This window comes from Panthera onca, chromosome E2, assembly GCF_046562875.1.
Source record: "Panthera onca isolate mPanOnc1 chromosome E2, mPanOnc1 haplotype 2, whole genome shotgun sequence".
Taxonomy (NCBI): Eukaryota; Metazoa; Chordata; class Mammalia; order Carnivora; family Felidae; genus Panthera; species Panthera onca.
Window position 1 is genome coordinate 58,637,713 of NC_138353.1, and position 22,787 is coordinate 58,660,499.

Consider the following 22,787-nt stretch of genomic DNA (forward strand, 5'->3'; position numbering starts at 1 on the left):
GGGTGACCCACGGGGGCTGTTCTGAGCCGCTCTCCACCCGCCACCCCTCCCCAGGCTTCTCACCTCCCTGGAGCCACGGGTCGGGTGGTGGGCACTGTGGGCGTTCAGGGACCCTGGCCCTGCGTGTGCCACTGTGGGAAAGTGACTCAGCCTCCCTGCACCTCGGTCCCCCACCTGCAGAGGGGAGGAGGGCCGAGGGGATGGCAAATACTGAGAGCACGACTCCCGGCGTGTGGCGATCCCAGGAGCACTAGTGTGTCCCTGGGGGCACGGGCGCCATTTACCCCACGCCGACAGGGGGGCCACGGGAGGTTCCTGCTGGCACGTCACCGGACTCGGGGGCAGACGGGGTGGCCAAGGGTGGACTCCTGTCCCTGAGGGCGGGAGCTGGGATAGGGCAGGGCAGCCAGGAGCTCCACACCCCAAGTGGGCGGCCCTGTGAGGGTTTCTCGGAAAGGGTTCCTGCTCTGTTCCCTGGAAACCGGCCGCACGCCACAGACCTCACCCACCGCCCCCCCACATGCTGCATAGACCTTAACGCGCGCGCGCACACACACACACACACACACACACACACACACACAGGACGCCGCCTGGAGCCCCGGCTGCTTTCCACGCCGGCGGGATGGTTTACCCACCAAAGTCACTGAACCCTTTCTGTTTGTTTCGTGAAAAAATGGTTCTGTTTGCTTTAGCCACATTGTTGTTGAACGGAATGAAATAATTAAAACAAGAGGAACCCTCCGTAGGCTTGGATTTATATCTTTATGAGCACGTAAAATGCACAGATAACGTGTCAGTCCTCTTTTCTCTACCAATGACTCCGTGAATCGCATTCGTGGCCCCACTGACTTAAAAGGCCGCGTCTTTTATGTAACAAACGCGTCCTGTGGACAATCAGATACATAAATCCGCATCGGCGCCCCGGGGCTGCCAGACCAGAGCACCACCACATGGCAGGCGTGAAACATCAGCTCTGCTGGCCGCAAGCCTGGAATCGGGGTGTGGGCAGGGTGGGCTCCTTCTGAGCGATTTGGGGGAGAATGGCTCCAGGCCTCTCCCGGGGCTGGCGTGGCCGGCCTCGGCGCCCCTCGCTTGCGCTGCCTCTCCGGGGCCTTCCCTGTGTGTGTGTCTTCCTCTCCACCTTTTCAAAAACTACTCTGCTGGCCCATCCTTGTCCATGCTGGATACGAGACATGGGATGACGGGCACGAACCCAGAATGTTCTGTTCCGCCCCAGAATGCACGGTCAGCCTCGCCCTGGGCTGCCTCTGCCGGTCTAGCTCCTGGCCGGTAAGCAGGGGCGCGGGGGCTCCCGCACTCAGGCGGCACCGGGCCCCCTGCCACGCCCCTCTATCTGCCACCTGTTTCTGCGGACGGTGCAAGGGGAAGGGGAGAGCCCATCCTCCTGCCTTCATGTTTCTGAGGGCCTCAGGTCACGGTCAGTGGGGGAGGCGGGCATTCAGACCCTCACGTCACAGCCCCAGAGTCTGAGCGTGCTGTCACGGTGGGCAGCCACCTGTACCCGGTGCTCAGAATCCGTTCCCATCTGAGCAGAGAGGAGTGCCAAGGTCGCCCCCAGGTGCAGGCTCCCCAGGCCCCATGCAGATGAACACCCCAACGGCAATGGACACACGTGAGAGTCAGTTCGTGGCCATGTCGGTGGTGACCTGCAGGATGTGTGTTTGTCCGTCAGGATGCAGGCCAGGGGAGGTGCTGACACGCCCACCCAGTGCTCACACCCAGGGGCCCCGAGAGGGCAGACCTTGAGTGCAGAGACTGAGGCAAGGGTGAGGAGGGCCCTGACATGACTCTTGAGTCCTGGCGGATCCTGAGCCACAGTGCACTCTCCACGGCCACCAGAGTCCTCACTACTAGGCTCCAAAGACGGTCCCCCCGTGACGTGCCCTCCCATCCAGAGACGAGCCCTCCCCTTGAACCTGGGCTGACCCTCCCACTGCCCTGGACGATAGAAAGGTGACTTGGGAAGGCGGGAAGCCTCTACTTCCTTCCTCCTGTGTCATCAACAGCCGAAGCCACAGGACGAGGCCACCAGGGGGAGAGCGAGGTGCTGTCCTGCCGAGTCCCACCTGGGCTCCCAGCAGCGGCCACGCCAGCGGCCGGCCAGGAGAGCAAGCCAGCTCCCGTACCTGGCCCGCCGGTGCAGGTGGGCGTCCCGAGGAGAACTGCCCAGCTGAGCCGGGCCGTCCACAGAATCCCCAGAAAGAAGAAAATGGTTGCTGTTTTAAGCCACTAAAGTCTAGGGCGCTGCCTTACGTGTTAAGAGGCATGGAGACAACGTCCAACAGAAATGCACACGTATGTTCACCCAAAGACTGTACTGGAACATTCCTAAAGGCAGTAGCACCACCGATGGGCGTCTCCAAAGCACAAGGAAGGTCGAGTCCCTCAGGAGCAGGACCGAAGGGTTTGGGTCGCAAGACGGAGCCCGCGATGGAACGTTACACGGCGGTGGGGACGGACGCCCCGAGGCTCCCTGTAGCCGCCTGCGTGAGTCACCTACGCACTGCACGGAGAAGTCAGCCGGTCGCACTGCGTACGATTCCATTTACACAACGCTCACCGAGTGAGGTGGACGGTCACCCCCGGTGTGGCATAGTTGGTTCAGGTGACTTACAAGGAAAACACACCCCAGCCCGGGAGCTCAAACACAGACACGGATTTCTCGGGCCCCGGAGAAACCCAAGGCCGGCAGAGTCAGCGTCTGCTGAGGACCCGCTTCCTGGTTCACTCGGGCCGCCAGCCGGCCGAGGCGGCTCTCCAGGGCCTCTCCCAAGGGCCGATCCCACCGCGAGGCTCCACACACACGCCCTCGGCACCCCTACGGGCCCACCTCTGATCGCACCGGGGGTTAGGATTCCACACGGGAATTCTGGGGGAGACAGTCACGGCAGGGGCGCGGCTGGAAGGGGGCGCGTGGGGCTTCCGGGGGGCTGGGGAGGACGGGCCCTCACCTGCTGGCCTTTGGGAAGACTCATCGAGCTCACGGGCGGGCTTCTCTGCACGTGTTCTGTTTCAAGGAAGAGGGTAGTCGTGAGCGGACGTCAGACTTTCCGGTTATCCGCTGCTACGTAATAAATAAATCACGCCTAAAGAAGGGGCTGTGCTCTTTCCCGCGGCTTCTGCGGGTCAGGAACTGACGAGGGGCTGGACCGGACAGCTCTGGCTGGGGGTCTCTCGTGTGGTCCCACACGTGGGGGCTGGGCTGGGGTCATCCGAAGGCCTCGTCACGCACACTCTGGCCTCCTTCCAACATCGCGTCTCGTAGCTGGTTTTACCTCCATCAGCACACGTCGCTGGAAGTGAGCTTTCCTGCCGATTCGCCCTTCTTTGCTGCTGATCGTCTGCCTCTCCCGGCCAGGATGGACGCGCCTCGCCACGGTGCGGGCAACGCGTGGTGCCCGGCGAATGTCTGTGCAGTGACTGTGGGTAGGCAGGGAGCGGCACGAGCGTGTGTCCCTTCAAGCAGTGCTGGGGACGGGCGCAGACGAGCCACAGGGAGGCGGTGAAGCGCGCGCTCGCTCCCGCCACGGACACAGCCCTCTGCGTGCGCCCTGGGTTGCGGGGTGTCACGCACGATGGGCTCCCGGCACCCGCTCCTCTCTTCTCATGTGGCCCCAGGTCTGGAAACTAAAAGAACTACATTTCCCACACTCGCGGTGGCCAAAGCCCAGGGAGGAATGAGATCCAGCCAGTGAGGTGAGCTGGCCAAGACCCCGAGGCAGAAGGCAGGCAGCCTGGAGCCTGGAGCCTGGAGCCTGGAGCCTGGAGCCGGTCCCAGCTCCCGGCCGCCCGGGCAGGTGCGCAGTCACGGAGACTCAGGGTTTCAGCAGCAGCCAGCTGGCGTCCAGTCCCCGCCGTGGGGAGCCCGGAGGCAGGCGGCTGGTGACTTCCTGATCCTGGCGTGCAGACACAGCCGTGACCCCGAATTCAGCAGGTCTGGGGCTACCTCCCGCCTCCTGTTTCAGGAAAACATGGCGGAGAGCGCTATTCTGCGCTGTCCGAGAGTCCGCTCTGGAAGGCTCGGCTAGAGCACACTCCTCCAATCTGCCTGATGGTTGTGGACGCCCCTTACCTCCTGTGTGAAGTCCCACTCCGTGTAACAAGGGCGTCCTCACGTCACTTGCCGTGGCCAGAACGTTCTGAATGCTGAGAATTCCTTTCTAGTCTCGTGTGAGTGTGTGTGTGTGTGTGTGTGTTTAACGCGTCCTTACGGCCAGTGAACGCAGCACGGCTCCCGGCCCCAGCTCCCACCCTGCTGAGCTGGTCCCTACGAGGTCCAGAAATGCTATTTTAATTTCCTAAAATGTTTCTACCATGGGAAGTGCACACGGTAAGGAACACACGACAACCTCCGCCTGCCCACTGCCCGGCCCCGACAACGTCTCAGCTCATGCCCGGTCTCGTCCCGTCCCTGCCCCTTGCCCGGAGCCGTGGCTCACTGAGTCTCTCGCAGAGGCCAACGCAGAACTGAGTTTGCGGGCCGCACGAGTGTCGCTCAGATTAAGCCTTCGGCGTCCCCACCTCGTCTTCGGGCCTGGGTCACCTCGTCACAAATCCTGTTTGGAAAAGCACCCTTATCGAGAACAGATGCTCCAAATGTCTCACGGACACGGACACACAGATAAAAACATCTCCCCCCCCCCCCAACACACACACACTTTTTTTTTTTTTTTTAGAACATCAGGAGTGACTCCAGGGTGACCTGAAGCCAACTGGTTTTTAGAAAACTATGAACCTGATATGGAAATTGGGCAATTCATTTTAACTCCTACCCACACGGGGCCCCAAACTCCTGCTCTGTCACCTGCAGAATTCCCCGCCCCGCGTCTGTGTTCGGGTCCGTGGTGGTGACGAGTGTCCAAGCAGGGCCTCTGAGGACCGAGACTCTGGGGTCGGATGCCGAGTCGGCCCCCCACTTGACCCCTCAGACGTGTGTGCCTGTGAAGCCACGACTTCCCTGGGCCTCCGCGACCTCGTGAGCAGAACGGGGATCACACTCTGGGGATTCACGGGTAAGAGAACACGCGGGCGGGGCCGGACACACGGGAAGGGCCCCCAACACCGCCGTCCTGCCTCCCAAGCTAGGGGCGGGGCTCCCCGACACCCGGCTCGCTGCAGGCCGGCCGTAGGCACTGGTGCAAAGCTGACACCACAGACCCACACGTGATCCCGGAAGGGACACGTTGTGTTAGTTGCCTGAGCCTTCTGGGTCTTCTGGCGTTTCCACCAGCGCGTGAGCGAGCCTCGCACAAGAAAGTCATTCAATGTCATTTTCAAAGGAGAAGAAAGCATGGAAGGAAACACACACACACACACACACACACACACACACACTTCTTAACAGAGAGAACTCGGTCTGTGCAGGAGCCATGATTCTGAGGCCCCGGAGGACACAGTTGGAGCTTTGTGTTTGGGACTCCTCGCCGGAGCAGCCGGCCGGCTGGACAGTAAACACGCTTCTGATGAAATAACTGTTTTGGGCAGGGATTCTCTCGCCGTGAGTAACGGGCGGTGTGCTTCCAAGAGTGTGTCAGGCTGAGCGCCTTCGTCACGTGGGACGGGAGACCCTCCCAGCAATGGAACAACCCGAACAGTAGCGAGGAGGCCAGCGCTGGCGGGGGGTGGGGGTGGGGGTCCCCCTCTCGGACTCAACCCGCGGTTTGTCCAAGCCGGTGCCTCGGGCCCACCTGAGGCCAACGCGTGGCCTCAGCCAGCGGCACGTGGATGCCTGGCCTGGTGGCACCATTTCTCCTTTCCACCCGGAGTTGTTCCCGGTGAAACGCTGTGCAGCCAGAGACACTCGCACCCCTGACGCACGCTGCTTTTAGAATAAACCACCCGCATGTTTCTATTGATCAGCCAACTAAAGTCACCTCTCGCAACACCACGGACTAGGGACTCCATGTGACCACATCTGTCGAACGTCTCTCTGCGCCCCCAGCCCAGCCCGGAGCCACCAGGAAAGCCTGGATCCCAGAGCCACCACGGGATCGAATGCCCGTAAAGCACCTGGCGTGCGTGTCGTGAAGAGGGTGGGGTGGGTGATGCCCCAGAGAGAGGCAGGCCAGTCACGTCAAGCAGGGTCACGGCATCCGGTGTCACAGGCGCCTGGTCTCTGGCATGCCCAGGCAGAACCCCCATTTCCTGGGGGAGACGGCGCAGGGCCAGGGGCAGGAGATGGCGGCGGGTGGGGGGGGGGGCAGGACACGGCCTGCCAGCACCAGCTCGGCATCACCGAACCGTCCAAAGCTTCTCGCCACGCCTGCAAACACCTCCAGAGGCAGCCGTGATGCCCAGAGGCCAAGAGAGGCTGTGGCACCCCTCCCCTTGCCAGGGCCTAAGACCAGAGGGACCCCAGGACTCCCTGCGGTCTCTGGACAGTGCAGAAGAAGGGGGGTTAGCACCCCAGAGCAGTGGGGAGGTTGCCCTAAGAAGGCAGGGACAGGGGTCTGGTTGTGTGTGTGTGTGTGTGTGTGTGTGTGTGTGTCTGTGTCAGCCCGTACGTATCTGGCAGGAGCTCCCAGAACCGCTGGCTGGGATGTTCGGGGAAGGATGGAGGCTGGTGTTCTTACAGCCCAGGAAGGTGAGCCTGGGGGGAGGGGGGCGGGGGTATCTGCAGCCTCTTTCCTCTAACACACACCAGCCCTGCCTGGAGGGGCCCCCGTTAGCCCTGTCATTAGTTTTCCCCCACCTCGGGGGCCACGGGCAGGCATCTAGACCGGGGGGCTTTTGTCATTTGTCCAAATATTTGTAGCGTGTGGGCCATGCGGTCACTGTCCAGAAGGCTGAATTTGGGGTGGTTCTGGACCAAACAATCTCCCTCCCCCCAGCACTGCCGAGCTGAGCGTCCCCGGTGGGTCTGGGAGCTCCTGGGGACGTCCGGAGGCTGGGGAGGAGAGGCAGGGAGTGAGACAGGCGCGGGCTCCTCCTCTTACGCGCTGCTCCACGCTGGGGACCCTGCCGCTGCTCCGCTACCCGCAGCCACCCCCCACCCCAGGCAGGCAGCGCTCTAAGAGGAGGGCCCTGGGGCCGAGCAAGCTGGTGGCACCGCTGGGGACGGCCTGAGCCCCACCGTCTCGGTCTGTCTCCAGTCTCCTCCTCAAAGGGCTTTCCTTCACCATCCAGACCAGCAGCTCAGAGGCCTCTATCATCGTGACGTTGCCTCTGGCTGCCACGTACTGAACTCTTCCCCAGATCAGGAGCTGGGCTGCAGCCTTCATGTTAATACCGGATTTAATGTTCCGGAGTCTCCTGGAAGGGGGTCCGACTTCTCCTCTGTGTTACAGATGAGGCTACTGCGGTGCACAGAGGTTAGGTAACCCACCCAAGGCTGCACAGCAGAAGCAGAGCCACTCTGGAAGCCGAACGTGCCGCACCCGCCATGCTCCAGAACACTCCCCGGCCCGGCTGCACGCTACCCGCCCCCCCCCCCACGAGGCTGCCATTGGCTTTCAGGGGGCAGACCAACGGGCTGGGGGCTCAGAACTGGAAGCCTAGACCGGACACGGTGGCTACTGAGCGCCCCTCGTTGCCGAGAAGCAACATTCCTCCCCAGTGGTGCCCTTCTGGGCCTCGGGAAGTAGCGCGGAGGCCACACGGGTGCCAGGCCGGGAGCGGGGGTGCAGGCGAAGCCGGAAAGGGCCTGGAAACCCGGCTCGTCCTGCCTGGGGTCGCCGGGAAGCCTGAGCCTGTACTTAGTTCTCCCTGCTAAATAACAGCTCTGGTTTCTGCTAAAAGGATTCATTCCCAGAGCACAATAATTTTCATCTCCTCCTTGCTACAACCCGTAGTTTATGGCTAAATATACGCCATAATGAGCCGCTGGCCTGATAGTGTCGTTAAGGAGATATTTGACCTCAGGTTTAATTGCAGGATGGAATAAACGGCTAGGCCCGCCAGCTCGCAGGCAAGTTCAGGGCTCCGCATGCATCTGGCATCTGCTAGCCCGGAGGACAGCCCTGGAGAAAGTGATGCGGGCGGAGAAAGCGGCTCCTGAGCCCCCCGCCCCCCCCCCGCTCCGGGGCCCTGGGCCGGACAGCGGTGGGTGCCTCAGGGCTGCCTCTGGGCCGTCTGCTTGCTTGAATGAACCAGGGCGACCGTGGACCCCTGAGAACAACAGTCCACACAAGACTAGCACCCCCTCTTTTCACCTGATCCCCTGCTTTCCAAAGCCCCTCGAGACAAAAGCTGCCCCCACCCCCGCGGGCAGAACGCAAGGCCAGCGGGCTGGGCGCTGGGCTTGAGATGCTCCTCACCACCAAGCTCCATAGACTAAACACGGGTTTGAAGTGTCCCCAACACAACCCTCCCGCATCTGTCGGGCTGGCTCGGGCTGGCGAGGCACGAGGGGAGCTGGGAATGAGGACGCTGGCACCTGCAGAGAGTGTGTGAGAGCTCGCTGGTGCTGGGGAGGAGCAGGGCCACGGGGAGGAGGGACTCTGCAGCGCCTGTGAGCCCAGCACCTTCCTGGAGAAAAGCCTGGCCTGGCGGGAGCTTGTGACCCCGCCCTCAGCCTGGAGGACAGGGGTGGACTGGGGCTGCAGAAGCTGAGGGTGCTGTGCCCCCTCGCGCCGGTCTCTCCTCTCGGAGTTTTCCCTCCGCTGCACAGTGTCAAGGCTACAAAACCCGTCCAGGGAACGTCATCCGAGCGCAGGGGTTTGACGAACGGCAAGTCTTTGCAAGAATGGGCCAGGTCTGTTCAGAACGGGGGTACCACTAACTGCAACTGAGGCTAGGTTTGTTGGGTCTGCTGGTTCTTACCCGGGAGGGAGTGACAGCTACGGGCTGCTACCCCCAGATGCACCCACACACCTAGTTGGCACCTGCCACCCGATCCTTTGATCCCTAGTTAAGAACACCCCGGGGCGCCTGGGTGGCGCAGTCGGTTAAGCGTCCGACTTCAGCCAGGTCACAATCTCGCGGTCCGTGAGTTCGAGCCCTGCGTCAGGCTCTGGGCTGATGGCTCGGAGCCTGGAGCCTGTTTCCGATTCTGTGTCTCCCTCTCTCTCTGCCCCTCCCCCGTTCATGCTCTGTCTCTCTCTGTCCCAAAAATAAATAAAAAACGTTGAAAAAAAAAATTTAAAAAAAAAGAACACCCCCCCCCCCAGCTTGAACGACTCCCATTTCCTTTGTCCTTCCGGACCTACACACAGATACAACCTCCCAGCCCCACTTTCTGGGGGTCGGCATGGAGCCCCGAGGTGGCAGATGAGAGAGGGGGGCACAGTGTCCTTCAACACCCGTCCTCCACACATGGCACACGACCTAAAACGGGGAAGTAGGATGAATCACCCCAAGAGGAACTCTCCTGGCGGAGGGACAACTAGCTCACGGGCAGACGTCACTTCTCAGGTAGTTACCCCTAGTTTTCCTCTTCCCTTACAGACTGGCGTTTCTTGGGTTCCCTGGACTCCTTACTGCTTGGGGGCCAGGCGGATCACCACGTCAAGTCGGGGCGGGGTGGGGGGTGGGGGAGCCCGGGCTCCAAAGCGTTACTGAGTAAAGCATCCGCTTTGCGGTGATGGGGAGACAGACAGACGACAGACGGGGAACCCGGTGCTGGTGGGCCCAGCTCACCAGAAAGGAAGCGCAGGCTGGTGTGTTCCCCGGGAGAAGCCGAGAAGCGTGGGGAAAACCAAAATCTCCCCTGTCCGCGTCCTCTCGGGAAGTACGAAACAAGGCCTGAAACTGTCCACTGTTTCACTTTGCCGGTGGAGTTTCCACAAGGAAGCACGGGGGCACAGTGCCCCCTCAGCCCCGCTGGCCTCCCTTCCAGGTTAGGTGCCCTGGGGACTGCAGCTGGCCAGCTGGCTGGCGCTCTCTCCTGCTCGGTCTTCTCCCAGTTCTCACTGAGCTAACCGGAGGCACCGAGGCCTTTCCCAACCTTCCCAACCTGCGTGGGAGCAGCTGGCCCTGACAGGCAAAGTGTCCCGGGACGGGGGGACCTGCGGCTCACGGACAGCACGACAGCTTCTCCCCAGAAGGAAGTCCCGGGCCAGGAAGCAAACGGAAAAAGTTGGGGCGAGTTACGTTACTTTTCAAATAAAGAGGAGGCGAGGGAAAGCCGGGCGCTGCTGGGAGAAGGGGGCTGAATTTATCCCCCCCCCCCCCAGTGTCCCACAGGGGTCAGGTGGGTGCTTTTCTTAAAAAGGCACCGCAGGACTTAAATTAGGGTTCTCCTCACCCAAAAACCTGATTGTGCTACTGCAGATTGGGGGAGCGAATGATTGCAAACGGAGAGTTCCCGATGGGGAGGGGGGGAGGACGGGGGGGGGGGGGGGGCTCTGCGGGGGGCGGAAGGGGCCCGAGCTTGCCCTTTGATTGGGCCTGGGACTGGGGCACCGCAAGAGCCCGCGGCCCGCAGCGCGATCGGCGGGCTGTTTGTAATCTCATCCTGTTTTCATTAACATAAACACCACTTGAACAAAAATATACACGGCCACCTACTTCGCCAGGAGAGGCAGCCCCAGCGCCCACCGACCCACACTTGCTGCCCCCCCAGCGGCGCGCCCCGGGCACCTGGGTCTACGCAGTCCACGCTGTGTGGGGCTGGCCCAGGCCGCCTTTGGATGGCTTTGAAGCCTCAGGCCCCCCACAGTTCAGCCTGTCACCCCCGCCGGGCCGGCCGGAGCCCCGCAGAGGTGCTGAGCTGTCGATTCAGCCTCGGGGCAAATTGGTTCCTCTTTACCTGCCGCCCCGCCCCGCGAGCCGCCCTAAGTGCAGCCGGAGGTGGTCGCACGCGGCCCAGGCAGTGAGTTGAACTGAGCTGGAACCCGCGTGGCGGTGGCTCAGCTAGATGCCAGGCGGGGTGCAGGAAGGAGCTGGGGGGCCGGGGAACACGCTGCCTGGGACCTCTGTCCTGGGCTTGGAGGCCTCCTGCAGGGGTAGGCTTTGGCGGAGAAAGAGTGACAGTAGGGGTGGGGTCTCTGCCGTCCACAGAAGTGGCAGCTGTCTTGGTGCCCCAGCCTCCCGGGCTGCGTCCAGGCCTGGGTTCCAGGCACCCCCCCCCCCAACCTCGCACACGCACGTGTGCACGTACGTGTTCCTTGGGCCTCTGCGGGGATCTCCTCCCAAAGCACAGCTTCCCAGAGTCTGGGGCGGTGGGGGGGGGGGGGTCCTAGGTCTGCACTTTGCCCTCTTCTCCCGCCCCCCCCCCCCACCATTTCCACTCTGCTCCCAGACGGCAATCAGCCTGGCTCCCCATGATCAGCTCCAGGCCGGTCTAGTCGGGGAGAGGCAGGTGGAGCCCAGAGCCAGTTTGCCGGGTAATTCCAGCTGCAAACAAGGTGGCCAGAACGGTCCACGTAGCGGACCTTCTGATGTCCTTTTCCTCCTTACTTATGAACAGTCTTCGGTACCCGCTATTTTCCACCACCCTATAAACGCGTCCCGGGCAATCCTCAGTTTAAGTGCACTTCCCGGTTTTGCAGGAGGAAAACCCCCCCACCCGGGACACCCCAGCTGCGCGGACCTTGGTTCCAGTCTAGGCGTCCCCCTCTAGCGGCGACCTGGGTTGCGTCCAGAGTCCAGCGCTGAGACCCTTCCCCTCCGCCCCTCTCCCTTCTCACACCCCAGCGGCCGCAGGATCCGGGACTGGCCAGTCCCACCGCGGCCAAAGCGGGGCGCCAGGCTCTGAGATGTGCACGCGTAATTGGTTTCCAGAAGGCGCCCCTCCACGAGTGCGAATGAATCCTTGGCGTGCCCCTGCGCCCCAGGCCCCCAGTCTCTCCCCTCAGAGGTGCGCGCGCGCGGGGGAGAAGGCTGAATCCGCCCCCGCCGGGCCAAGCGAGTGAGAAAGCCAGGCTCACTGCTCCCCAGACCCCTCCCGACCGTAGCGTTTCCAATTTGCAACTCCAGCGTCCCCAACCCAGCGCCCAGGCGCGCACCCCCTCCCCCGGGATGGTCGGAGTAAAATAAACACCGCGATCACGCAAGCAGAACCCGTCATCAGCCCAAACCAAGGTTAAAATAATTGCTTCGTTGCAGAAGGAGAGCGGCAGGAAGCAGCCCGGTCTGCCCAGGACCCTCCCGCCGCCGGGGCCCCGGTGGACGCGGAGCCGCCTCTCCGGCTGCCAGCCAGGACGCGGAGTGGGGACGCACCCAGAGCCCCGCGGGGGCCCAGGGCCGCGCGAGAGACACGTGCTCCCTGCTCGCTGTGCCGCGGGTGCAGCGCCTCGGCCGAACGCCAGCCCCCGAGAGTTCTTTTCTGGGAGGCGACGTGAAGAATGCTGGAGTCAGACTCGCCAAAGCGGAGTGAGTCTGGGCTGCTTCAAAGGAGAGAGACAGAGCGAGAGGGAGGGGGAATGAGGTTAGGGGCAGGTAGGTGTCGGTGAAGGGCTTCAGAAAATGCTCCTTCGCAAAAACCCGGAGAAAAACGTGGGCACGGTGGGCGGTGGGGGTGTCAGGACACTTATTACTGGTCTCTTTTAAAAAGAGCGATTTTGATTCCTAATTGAGTTAGCTTTCATGGAAGCTGTGCCTGCCCCCCCGCCACGTGGACCTAACTCGTTCGCAAACTTTCACAGCAACAAGGGCGGTGGGAGAAGTGAGATAAAAGCGTCGACTTTGACCTTGGGAATATAACAAAACGTTTAAAATATTTTCAGATTTACGCTTTTAAAAACAGCAGAGCTTAAGACCTCTTCCCATGTCAGGAACAGAATCTTTGCAGGTAATTGCGAATTAGTAAAACACACACACACACACACACACACACACACACACACACACACAGGGAAAGATTAATCGGTGCCTGGGTAGAGAAAGGAGGTGCATAATGGAAGCCCAGACCCCCACGGAACACCCTGAGCGCCAGCACTGTTCAAAGATTTGGAGTATTTCAGGCATTGAGAAAATCTGTTTCAGAATAAAAGGACTCGAAGCTTTGACTGGCTACTTTGTGGTTTTTTTCTTTTCCTCCGTTGGATTTTTAAACCCTGTAGGGTAACAGCTGCCCCTTGGGAACAAGCTCAGGGCGCTGAGAGGCCAGAAGCAGTAACAGTCAAGAGGAACAGTCAAGCGTATTTCGGGTGAAGGAGCTCTGCAGGCGGGCGCGGGAGGCAGGAGAAGCCGACGCTGGAGGAGGGCAGCGCTCTGGAATCTCCCCTGGGAAAGATCTGGTGCCTGGGCCGGTCGGGACCCCACTCAGAGGAATCCCCTGGAGGTCCGCTCCTGGGGGGAGGGACCCCTTGGCGTCCCAAGAGCTGAGCCGGGGCCGCTCCCTTGCCAGCCTCGCCCCAAGTCCTCTGCCCGGACTTCGTGCCTGCACACCCTGGAGGAAGCGGTCTAGGGGCTAAACGGGCCCCTACGGCCAGCAAGACGGCCGCCCTGGCAGGGCGCTCAGACCGGGCGCCCTCGGTGCCGGGAAGCGGGGGTGGGGGGGCCGCTGCAGGAGGCAAGGGGGTTTGCCCCCTCCTGCACTCCCAGGTTTGCCTGGGGGTGGGGGCGGTTACAGGGCAGGGATCCCAAGGCGGGAGGCTGTTATTTTGCTGTTTGGGGTGGTGGAAAGTGGGGGTGGTGACGGTCTCCCCTCTCCTTCCAGATTGGCCCATGGAGCCCAAAGTTGGGACCCCACACGCGCCCTCAGGGGAGGGAGGGAGGGGCCCTTTAATCAATGCCACATTTACGGAGCCCTCGCTGTTTGCCTGTGCTGTGCCTTGCTTTCCTGTCTGTGAGATGGGCTCCACGGCCGCATCTCCTCAGCACAGCGCTGGTAAACAGTAGGTGCTCAGCGGTTTCTCGGCTCTTCCCACTGAGTCTCCCCTGGGGGGAGATACCTTATTCTCACCATCGTGCAAATGTAGAAGGGGGCCGGAGAAGTTAAGAAACCCCCCTGAGGTCACACCGCGGGCTGGCTCGGCAGGGAGGCGGGGCTGCTACCCAGATCTCCAGCCACCGGGTGGCCGCACCCTGAGGGCAGGGAGCCCCTGAGGGGCCTGCTGACTGCAGAGGGTGCTGGCGGTGTGGGGAGGGACCCCCCCCCGAGACCTCATCACCGCTGTGGATCAGAAAATCGGCCCCCAGCCGTCAAAGGGCCAGAGGCAGCTCCCCTCCAACCCGACGCTCTTCTCCCCAAGTGGGTGCCAGGATCCCGTGCACGCTGCCCGGCGGGGCCCGTTTCAGTGATGGCAAAACGGAGCCGGCGGGAGGAGGAACCCGTCCAGCCACGTGGGCTCACTCCCTACTTTGTGTCCACCCCACCAAGTCTCTGGTTCTGTCCAGCCACGTCCCTAGGCTGGGGCCCCACAGCCTTTGGGGACCTCCACGATAAGGGGACAAGGAATCTCGACCCCCTACTTCCCAAACACCAGGGAGGAGGGAGCAGGGGTGCTCCCACTAATAACGACCACGGATCTAATCTTCTCAACTGCTGTCCCTGGTCCTGCTCTGCAGGTGAGGAAGCCCTAAGCACAGAGACGAAGGCCACCAGCACCCTCGTCACACAGCAGCGGACCCAAGTCTCAATCAGGCACGACTCGTACTCCCAACAGCTCTCTCTGCCTTGGTTCTCATTCAGGGGGCCCCTCACCTCACCCCCAGACCCCGCAAGGGCCCTTCCAGGCTTTCTCATCTGGTCCTCAGCCAGCTCTGTGGATGGGCACTGACCTCAGCCCCTTTCAACACGAAGACAGACACTGAGGCACCCAGAGATTAAATCATTTGCGGAGGTTGTCTGTTCTGTTCACCTGCGGCCGACTCCAAACGGCCCCAGGGACCCCAAAAGGGCCCCCCAAACGACCCTCCCCACTGTCCTGGGAAAGCCCCATTCCAGGGCTAAAGGGAATGAGGTCTGTGACCCGCTCCCAGGAAAACCGGACGACGCAGAGAAACTTCCATGCCCAGTGGCCACTGACCGAGTGCAGGAGAGAAGGGGAAGGGTGCCCCAGCCTCTCGCCCTCCCTCCCTCCCCATCTCTGTCCCTCTTCCACAACACTCCTCACTGCCTTCTGCGGCTCCCTGCCTGACCACCACCCCCCCCCAAGGCCCAGGGCCACTGTGTTCTAGATGCCCCCCTCCCTAAGCAGAATCTGTCCGTCCACCTGAGTTCTGTTTCTCTCTCTCAACCTTGGCTTTGCTCTCAGTCTGTTCCTGTCTCTCTCCGCGTGTGAACCGATTCTCCCGAATGTCTCTTGAAGTCTTGCTCTGTGTCTCTGACTCCAGGTGTCTCTGGGTTCTGACGACCACATGTCCTCGGGCCCTTCTCTGAGGAGGGGAGGGTGTCCATGTGTCCCGGGCAACTGCACCTCCCTGCTCTACGTGCCGAGGCCAGGCTGCCCGGCACCCCACGCGGCTCTGACTGCCCCGGGGACCCTTCGTGCAGGCAGCAGGCCCAGGAGAGCCCTGTGCCTTCCACGCGTGCCCACGCACAGACCTCTCCAGGGTCCCCGTGCCAGCAGAGTTACAACCCGGCTGGGACAAAAGGACCCGGCCAGACCGCGGGGGGGATGCATTCGTGGAAGGAGGGCGTCACCTCCGTTTTCTCAGCAAGCCTGGGCTGCGGGCCGAGCCCTCAGGCTGGTGAAGCCCCTTCCCCCGTCCCTCCCTTCCAGGCGGTGCCGCTGCTGGGCCCATTTTGTCGTCTCCCTAAAAATAACGCTTGTCTCCACCACTGCCGACGCCCCGAGTGGGGACGCACAGAGCACCAGCAGCTGTGGTGGAAGCCGACAGGCAGGCACGTTCTGAGGGCTCTCTGGCGGCTTTCTGGGAGCAGACGGGGCTGCTTTGGATTAAGGAGCACATCTGAGCACTGTCTCCCTTCGTCTCCCCACCTGGCCTGGCCCCCAGCGCCTCGACCTCATTCTTCTGACGCCCCCTTCCCCACTGGCTGTGCTGCGTGGTGTCTTAGCACTCCCTAAATCCCGAGAAAATACAAAATACCTGGCCCTTGAAATTTAATTTATATTCTCCTCTGGGGTGTCTGTCTGTCTGTCTGTCTGGTTTTGGAAACTCGCACAGAATTCATTTGCGTCCTCCCACCGCACTGCCCCTCCCGTCTCAGGAGGACCGAGCTCTGCCGGGAGCCAAAGCCCCTTCCTCTCTGCTGCACCGCCTGGCTTCGGTCTGCCCCCTTCCGTGTGGGTCCTCTGTTGGAAAACTAAGCCTGGGAGGCACCCCGTCCCCCTCCCGCGGGTGCACACACACACACACACACACACACACACACACGCACGCCCGTACGCGTGGGAAGGAGCGTCTTTGCCCCGTCTTGCTGAGCACGGCTGCCCGGCAGCCAGGGAGGCCTCTGTGGGGAGACCAGAGCTGCCGGCAGGCCAGGCATCCTGAACAGAAGCCCCAGGACGCTCCGCGACCCGGGAGCGGTCTCTGCTTCGGGGCGCAGCCTGCACTGCTGATGCCAGAGAACCCCCAACAATCTCGCAGGGAACAGAGCCGCCAATTCCTGGGCGTCAGTGTTGTCAAATACCTCACTGAGGGACGTCATGGAAAACGCGCGCTCTGGGCTCAAGTGCCCACACTGGGGCAAGCTCAAGGCCGTGGCCCCAAGCCTCAGACTGTTTTCTTCTTCTTCTCTTGACCAAAACGTGAGCGTCGGGGGAGGGGGGAGGCTCTGTGCATCCCCACTCAGGGGGAAAACTACCCGCCAGGAGGGTTGGGTGTGCCGACCCTCCCCACGGCTGCTCCCCCGGCACGGCCCTGGTGGTCCCCGTGGGTGGGGCTCCCAGGCCCCAGCTGAGTGGAGGCCAGAGGGCACTGCCACTCTCTCCTCCTCACCTTGGGGTCACCTAGAACGACGCGTCTCAGAGGCGGGGCCCAGAATCAGGCTGGCTGCTCACCTGAGAGCAACACAGGGCGCTGGCGGGTTTGGAGTTTGGACGCGCAGAGATGGGAACAGGTAGGGGAGAGCACCCCAGAATGAGGTGAGCACTGCGATCAGATCAGCTTTCCCGGTGGCCCCAGCACGCCCGGGGAACCGGGGCTCCCGTGATTCAGGGCCCCCCTTCCAGGGCTCCTTCCACACGGCCCTGAGCCCACAGCCTCTCCGTGACCAACACAGAGGCACCTTGTCCCCACACCTCTGTCCGCCCACCCTTGCCAGGACGACGGCACAGAAAAGTCACTCTGTGGTCAGAAGAATAACGCAGGAGGGTCACTTCGCTGCCCTGGGACCTGAGCCGAAAAGAGACTCCCCTTCCAGAGTTACGGCTTTGCTTTGCGAGCTAGCGACTGGCCCGGGCACACAGGCCTTGTGGTCACTGCAGCTTCGTTCTGTGCGTGAGCTCTCGCTCGGACCCCGCCACGTCCTTCCGTTCACGCTGCCTGGGTCTCCCGGGCACGTGCCACACCAACCCCTCTCCCACGATGGTCTGGACACGTTTTACGTGTTCGCGTCCACGACCCATGAGACCATACACACACCCCGCAGCAGTCTGTGAAATTCTGTATCGCAGGGTCCAGAGAGCCTACAAAATTCCATTAGATTGTGTGCACGCCCCGGACTGGTGTGTGTGTGTGTGTGTGTGTGTGTGTAACGTGCTGTGTCATACACATCTTGTAATCGTCTGTGTGTGGAACGGCTCACGGCGTAGTCGAATACTCTATGCGCGTAACGAGCGCCTCTGACTGAAGCTTACGGCCCTCGTTACGTGGGGAGCTAATCTACCACACTCACATCCTGTGACGTTGAGACGGGAAACAAGTCACACGTGCAGCCCTCACCCTGTTCTGTGCACACAGACCTCGTGCCATACACCTGCCTGGCACCACAGTGCCCACAGGACACGTCTCCGTGGGCCTCCTCTTACCCTACTCCCTCTCGATGTCTCGCGGGTTTTTTTTCCCCTTTTTCAGTCAACTCTGTGCCCAACGTGGGGCTCCAACTCGCGACCCCGAGATCAAGAGCCACGTACTCCACCGGCTGAGGCAGCCAGATGCCCCTACTTCCTGTGGGTTTTTTTTTTTGCCTCCTGGACAATATCCTGCATATTGGCCTCTGCTACGTGTGCACATCCAGCATCTGCGGAGAAATAGCCCACGTATTTTGGGCACAAATCATCCTATAAGGCAGGGAAGGGGGGGGTGCCTCTCTCCTGGCCCTCACATTTCTCCCCACAGTCCCCAACCCCAGGGCCACATTTTCACCCACATACCCCACCACTGCCCCCTCGGGCCTCCCTACTGACTCTCCCAGGCCAGGCAGCTTTCCTGACTGCCCAGCGCCCACCTCAGGCCTGGGGTCCAGCCTGCCCTACCTTGTGTCGCCTTTGGACATCATCCAGAAGGGGTTCGAGGGAGCAGGGATGAGGGAGGCTGGGGGGGGGGGGGGCCCACGCTAATGCAGAGCAGGGGTAGTGGGGGACAGGGCGGCTGCCCTCTCAGTGGGTGGTCGGCTGCCGCCTTCGCCCCTGCCCCCTCCCGCTCAGCAGGCCCGGCACAATCCGAGCTGGATCTGGTTCCCTGCTCGGGTTACGGCGCACTCTCACCCCCCGGGCGGCTTCACTTAGCAATTAGCCAGTAAAAATACCTTGGGCTTGGGGAGTGGGAGACAGCACAGGCGTGTCTGTTTTTACACTCCCCCCCCCCCAATTTAGGATTCCTGGGGCCAAAGCTGGGGTGCAGATTTGATTTGGGATGGAGGGGGTGTCTTTCTGGATCTTTAAGCTAACTAAGAGCAAAATGCTGCACTCACCCCTGTCTGTATTTCCTCCCCCTGTCCCATGGGCCCTGGGGGTTCTGTTTCTGTCTCTACGACAGCCTATGTCTATGACTGCCCAATGCACACCACAGCCCTGAGAAATAGCGGCCATTATTTGTACCCCTTTTTAGATGAAAAACCTACACCTCACGATGATTACATCTAATAATACTGTTTCACATTTGAAAACGATATGCAACATACTTGAACGTTGCTAAGAAAGTATATCTTAAATGCTCTCACCACACAAAAGAAATGGTAACTATGTGACAGAACAGAAGCAGCCCCCCCATCATTTTCCAACACATAAATGTATCAAATCAACACATTGTACACTTTAACTTTACACAATGTTATGTGTCAGTTACAGCTCAATAAAGCCGTTAAAAACCAACTGATCAACCAACAACCACCTCCCCCCAAAAGAAACTAAGGCATAAATAGTTCAGGCAACATCCCTACATGGTGAATGCTGGATTGGAATGTGGCCCACGATCATCCCCGGTGCACAGGCAGAGAGAGGGTCTCTCTGCCTTTCCCGCTGCAGACCCTTGCCCTGTGGTCTGGGGCTTAATTCCTGGTTCTGCGGTCAGACCTGGATTTGCAGCTGGGCTCTGCAGGATGACCCAGGACTCAGAATAACCTGGCGGGATGGGGGGGGGGGGGGGACCTCTCTAAAGGGAGGGATAACGTGGAGCTGGTAGCGGCTTCTGTGAAGGTTAAACAGGTACCTTTGAGGCATTTAAGCTGGGTCCTGGGTTCATGGGTGGGAGGTCGTGGGTTCATGGATAGGCTCCAGGTGTTTGGTGGGACCTTGAACATCATTCTATGAATGTCACTGGTATGTGCCTTTTGAAGCGGGGGAGGGTGGACAGGATACAGTTTTCAGTAGTTTGTCAAAGGGATTCACAGCCCTTAGAAAGGTTAAGAACATCCAAGGGGGTGTTTATAAGGTTGGGATCAGCACCTGGAGAGAGCCAGCGGTTGAGAAGTCCTGATGTTATCACTGTGTCGGTGACAGCTGCTACTCTCTTGTCATCACCAGATTCCCAACTGGTCCCTGGGCCTGTGCGCCTGGGAAGCAGGGGCCGTGGGGCCACAGAAGCATTTCTAAATTCATTGTCTCCACTCTCAGCCTGCACTGAGGCGGCTGCGGGAGGCTCAAATGCAGTGATGGTCTGTCTTGGGGGGTAGAGAGAAAAGATGGAGAGGCGTTCTCCTGGCAGCGCTGGCTGATCCAGGCCAGGGCCTTACTGGGCCTCGGTTTCCCCAACCCAAGGCGCAAGGTCAAGCGAGGCTTCTCCGGCCAACGTAAGAGTTGAGAGGCTAGTCTCCGGGGCATACAGAAAAGTCTTCCTTGCTATGGATGTGGTTTTCCCTACAACTGGAGGGTCCCCTCCAAATTACAGAGCTGGGGGCTCATTTCATCTGCCCTCTTTCTCACACCCCCACCTTTGCCTCCCTCCTGGGTGGAGATTAGGGAGAGCCTCCATCCGCAACATTCCTGAGGATCCCGCCACAGGCCCCCTCTCCCTGGGCAAGGTAACCGCTGCGCTTTCCCTGCAGAGTCCAGTTTGCTGTCAGGGTCTGAGGGGTAAGTGGAGGCCAGGTGGGGCCCCAACTCCACACTTCCTCCCCGGGAAGGCATAAGCTCCCCTACCCCAAAACACCCCCAGAGCCCCCGGAGGAGCCAGTGAAAGATCTTGATTTGCAGGAGGGGGGAAATGATTGGCGGGGTCGGCCAAAGATGGCATCTGCAGCCCCCTCCCAACTGGAGAGCACCCGGGAGGGAAGGGGCTAGTGGAAAAAGTGTCCCCCCGACTTCAAGTTCTATAGACCCCCCTCTTTGAAGGCGCCCCATCAGCAAAACAGAGGCGTTACTATCGTTTTCTGGGAGCCGCTGGGTTCGCGCTGGCTGCACCCCTAGCTGGCTGGGGAGTGTGACAGCCTCCCCCACCGGCCTCTCTGCTGAAAGCCAGATGTTCTCCCAGCAGCTGGCGGTAGCGACCCCTTCTTGGGAACTTCCCTCCCCGCACCGCTAGGGCCTCCTAGCCTGCGGCTGCTGTTTGGTCCAAAAAAAAAAAAAAAAAAAAAAGAAAAAGAAAGAAAAAGAAAAAAAAAAAAAAAGAAAAAGAGAAAAAAAAGAAAAGGAAAGAAAAGAAGAAAAGAAATTTGATGGAGAGAGGGCCAGAGAGAACTAAGAACGCGTGTGCACGCTAATGGAGGAGCTGCGCGAGCCACTGCGGGTGGACACGCGGCTGGCTGTGCGTGGGCAAATGCGCAGCGAGGGTGTGTGCACTCAACGGAAAGCGTGTCCTCTGCGGTGGGCAGGCCTGTGCGTTGGTGCGAGGGTTGGGGCGCCCGAGCTGTGCGAGGGGTGTTGGATGCCCAGATGTACCGGAGGCTGTGCGGGATGCTCAGGGTACCCGTGGCCTGTGGATGTCGGCTGGGCTGAGTTCAGCGGGGGTGGGTCTGCCTGTGCGCGCCCACCTGCGCGGAGGTACAACCACACACAACGCGGTCACGTCCCCCACACCCTTCCCCTAGGCCGGGGAGCCGGGCGGAGACGCAGCACGGAGAAGGGGACTCTCTCCTCTCCCGCGAGCGCCACTCGGCCTGGGAAGGCGGCGACCGTGGGGCACGCTACGCCTGCGAGCCCCCAGCTCCTCGCACGGAGGTGCCAGGCGCCCCGAAGGCGACGAGGAGGCGTCTACGGCCGAGGCTGAAGGCGTCTGAGCGAGGGGGGGGGGGGGACAGCGGGGGACAAGGAAGCCAGAGGAACCCGAGAGGACGGCGGGCTTTGAAAAGCGCCGCGGGGCGGGCGCACTCCGAGCCCGGCATCTGTCTTTGGCCCCAGCTCCCGCCGAGGCGAGGCATCCAGGCTCCTGGCGACGACCCGCGAAAAAACACCCCTCACCTCCCTCCTCTCGGCCCAGGGCCCCGGCCGGAGAGGCTGGGCTCGGCGCCCCGCAGTCAGCGCGCGAACAGCACTCACCTGGGTCCCCGCTTGCCGTGTGCTGCGCCCAGCTCCTGCGCGGTCCCAGGCTCGGCGCCACTGTTCCCCACACCCCCCCTCCGCCCCCGGCCGCCCCCACCAGCCCCAGCCCCCACCCCGGGACTGCGAGGGACAGCGTGCGTGCGTGCGAGCCCCGTGCGGCGGACAGCCTGGCGCGAGAGGGCCGCCAGGGCCTGTGCTCCCCGCCCGCGCGCAGGCTGCCTTCCGGAACCTGGCCTGGCGCGCAGTGTCAGAGGCCCCGCGGCGGCGGCAGGCCGACCCACAGGGGCATTAGGCCAACTCCCCCCCGCGCACGCGGAATTCTCTATTATTATTAAAGAATCCCCAGAACGTGTTTACGTTGAGCCGTATAAACTTCCTGCCAGGGCCTTTACCATCTACGAGAAATCGGAACCTGTTCTTGGAAAGCGGGGAACACCGACGCTGCGGGGCCAACCAGGCGGATTTTCACTGTGTGCGTGTGTGGGAGGGGGACCCCTAGGAAGCATGTGGGTTCAGACTGGAACTTGGCTAGCGTACACGTGAGCGAGAGTAGGTGCGAATTTCAAGCCCCGCGGGCCTGGTGTGTGTGTGCGCGCGCGAGCGAGCGAGCGCGTTACTTGGGTGCGCACATGCCTGAGCAAGGTGTGCGTGAGCGGGCGCTCACGAACGGGTGTGAGTTTGCACGTCCGGAATTCTCATTTCCAGGGTTTGCACATGCACCAGTGTATGCACGCGTGTGCCTGAGTGCGTGGATGAGAAATGAGCGGGGCCGCTTTTTCGGAAAGCCTGTGCGGTTTTGGTCCCCGCAGGCCCGGCAGCTCTCACTCGCTCCGGCCGGGCCGCGGCGCCTGAGACAAAGCGGCCGCGACCCGCCCTGCGCTTTCGTTTTCCGCGGCTGCCCGCCTGCTCGCGCGCTTCTGGGCGAGTCCAAAAAGTCCCGGGCGCAGCGCAGTCCTTCCCGGGGCGGGGAGAGCGGGTAGGCGGGCCCTCACGGGAACGGACGCCCGCTGGCCGCGGGGACCCGTGGCTGAGCCGGCTGCGTCCGCGGTGGCCACGGCCTGGTGCCCGCTGCCGCCGCCGCCGCAGTCTGCGATCTGCCGCCGGGCTGTACGCGTC

At 61.5% G+C, this 22,787-nt stretch overlaps 1 long non-coding RNA gene across 1 annotated transcript in view; it reads right to left on the bottom strand.

The window, feature by feature from the left end:
• The window catches only part of LOC145713240 (uncharacterized), a 345,251-nt gene extending 323,282 nt beyond the window's left edge, over window positions 1–21,969 (bottom strand). Inside the window, exon 1 of the long non-coding RNA XR_014136287.1 lies at window positions 21,669–21,969. This is a non-coding gene — a long non-coding RNA (uncharacterized LOC145713240). The remainder of the gene's footprint in view (window positions 1–21,668) is intronic.
• Window positions 21,970–22,787: the final 818 nt, after the last annotated feature.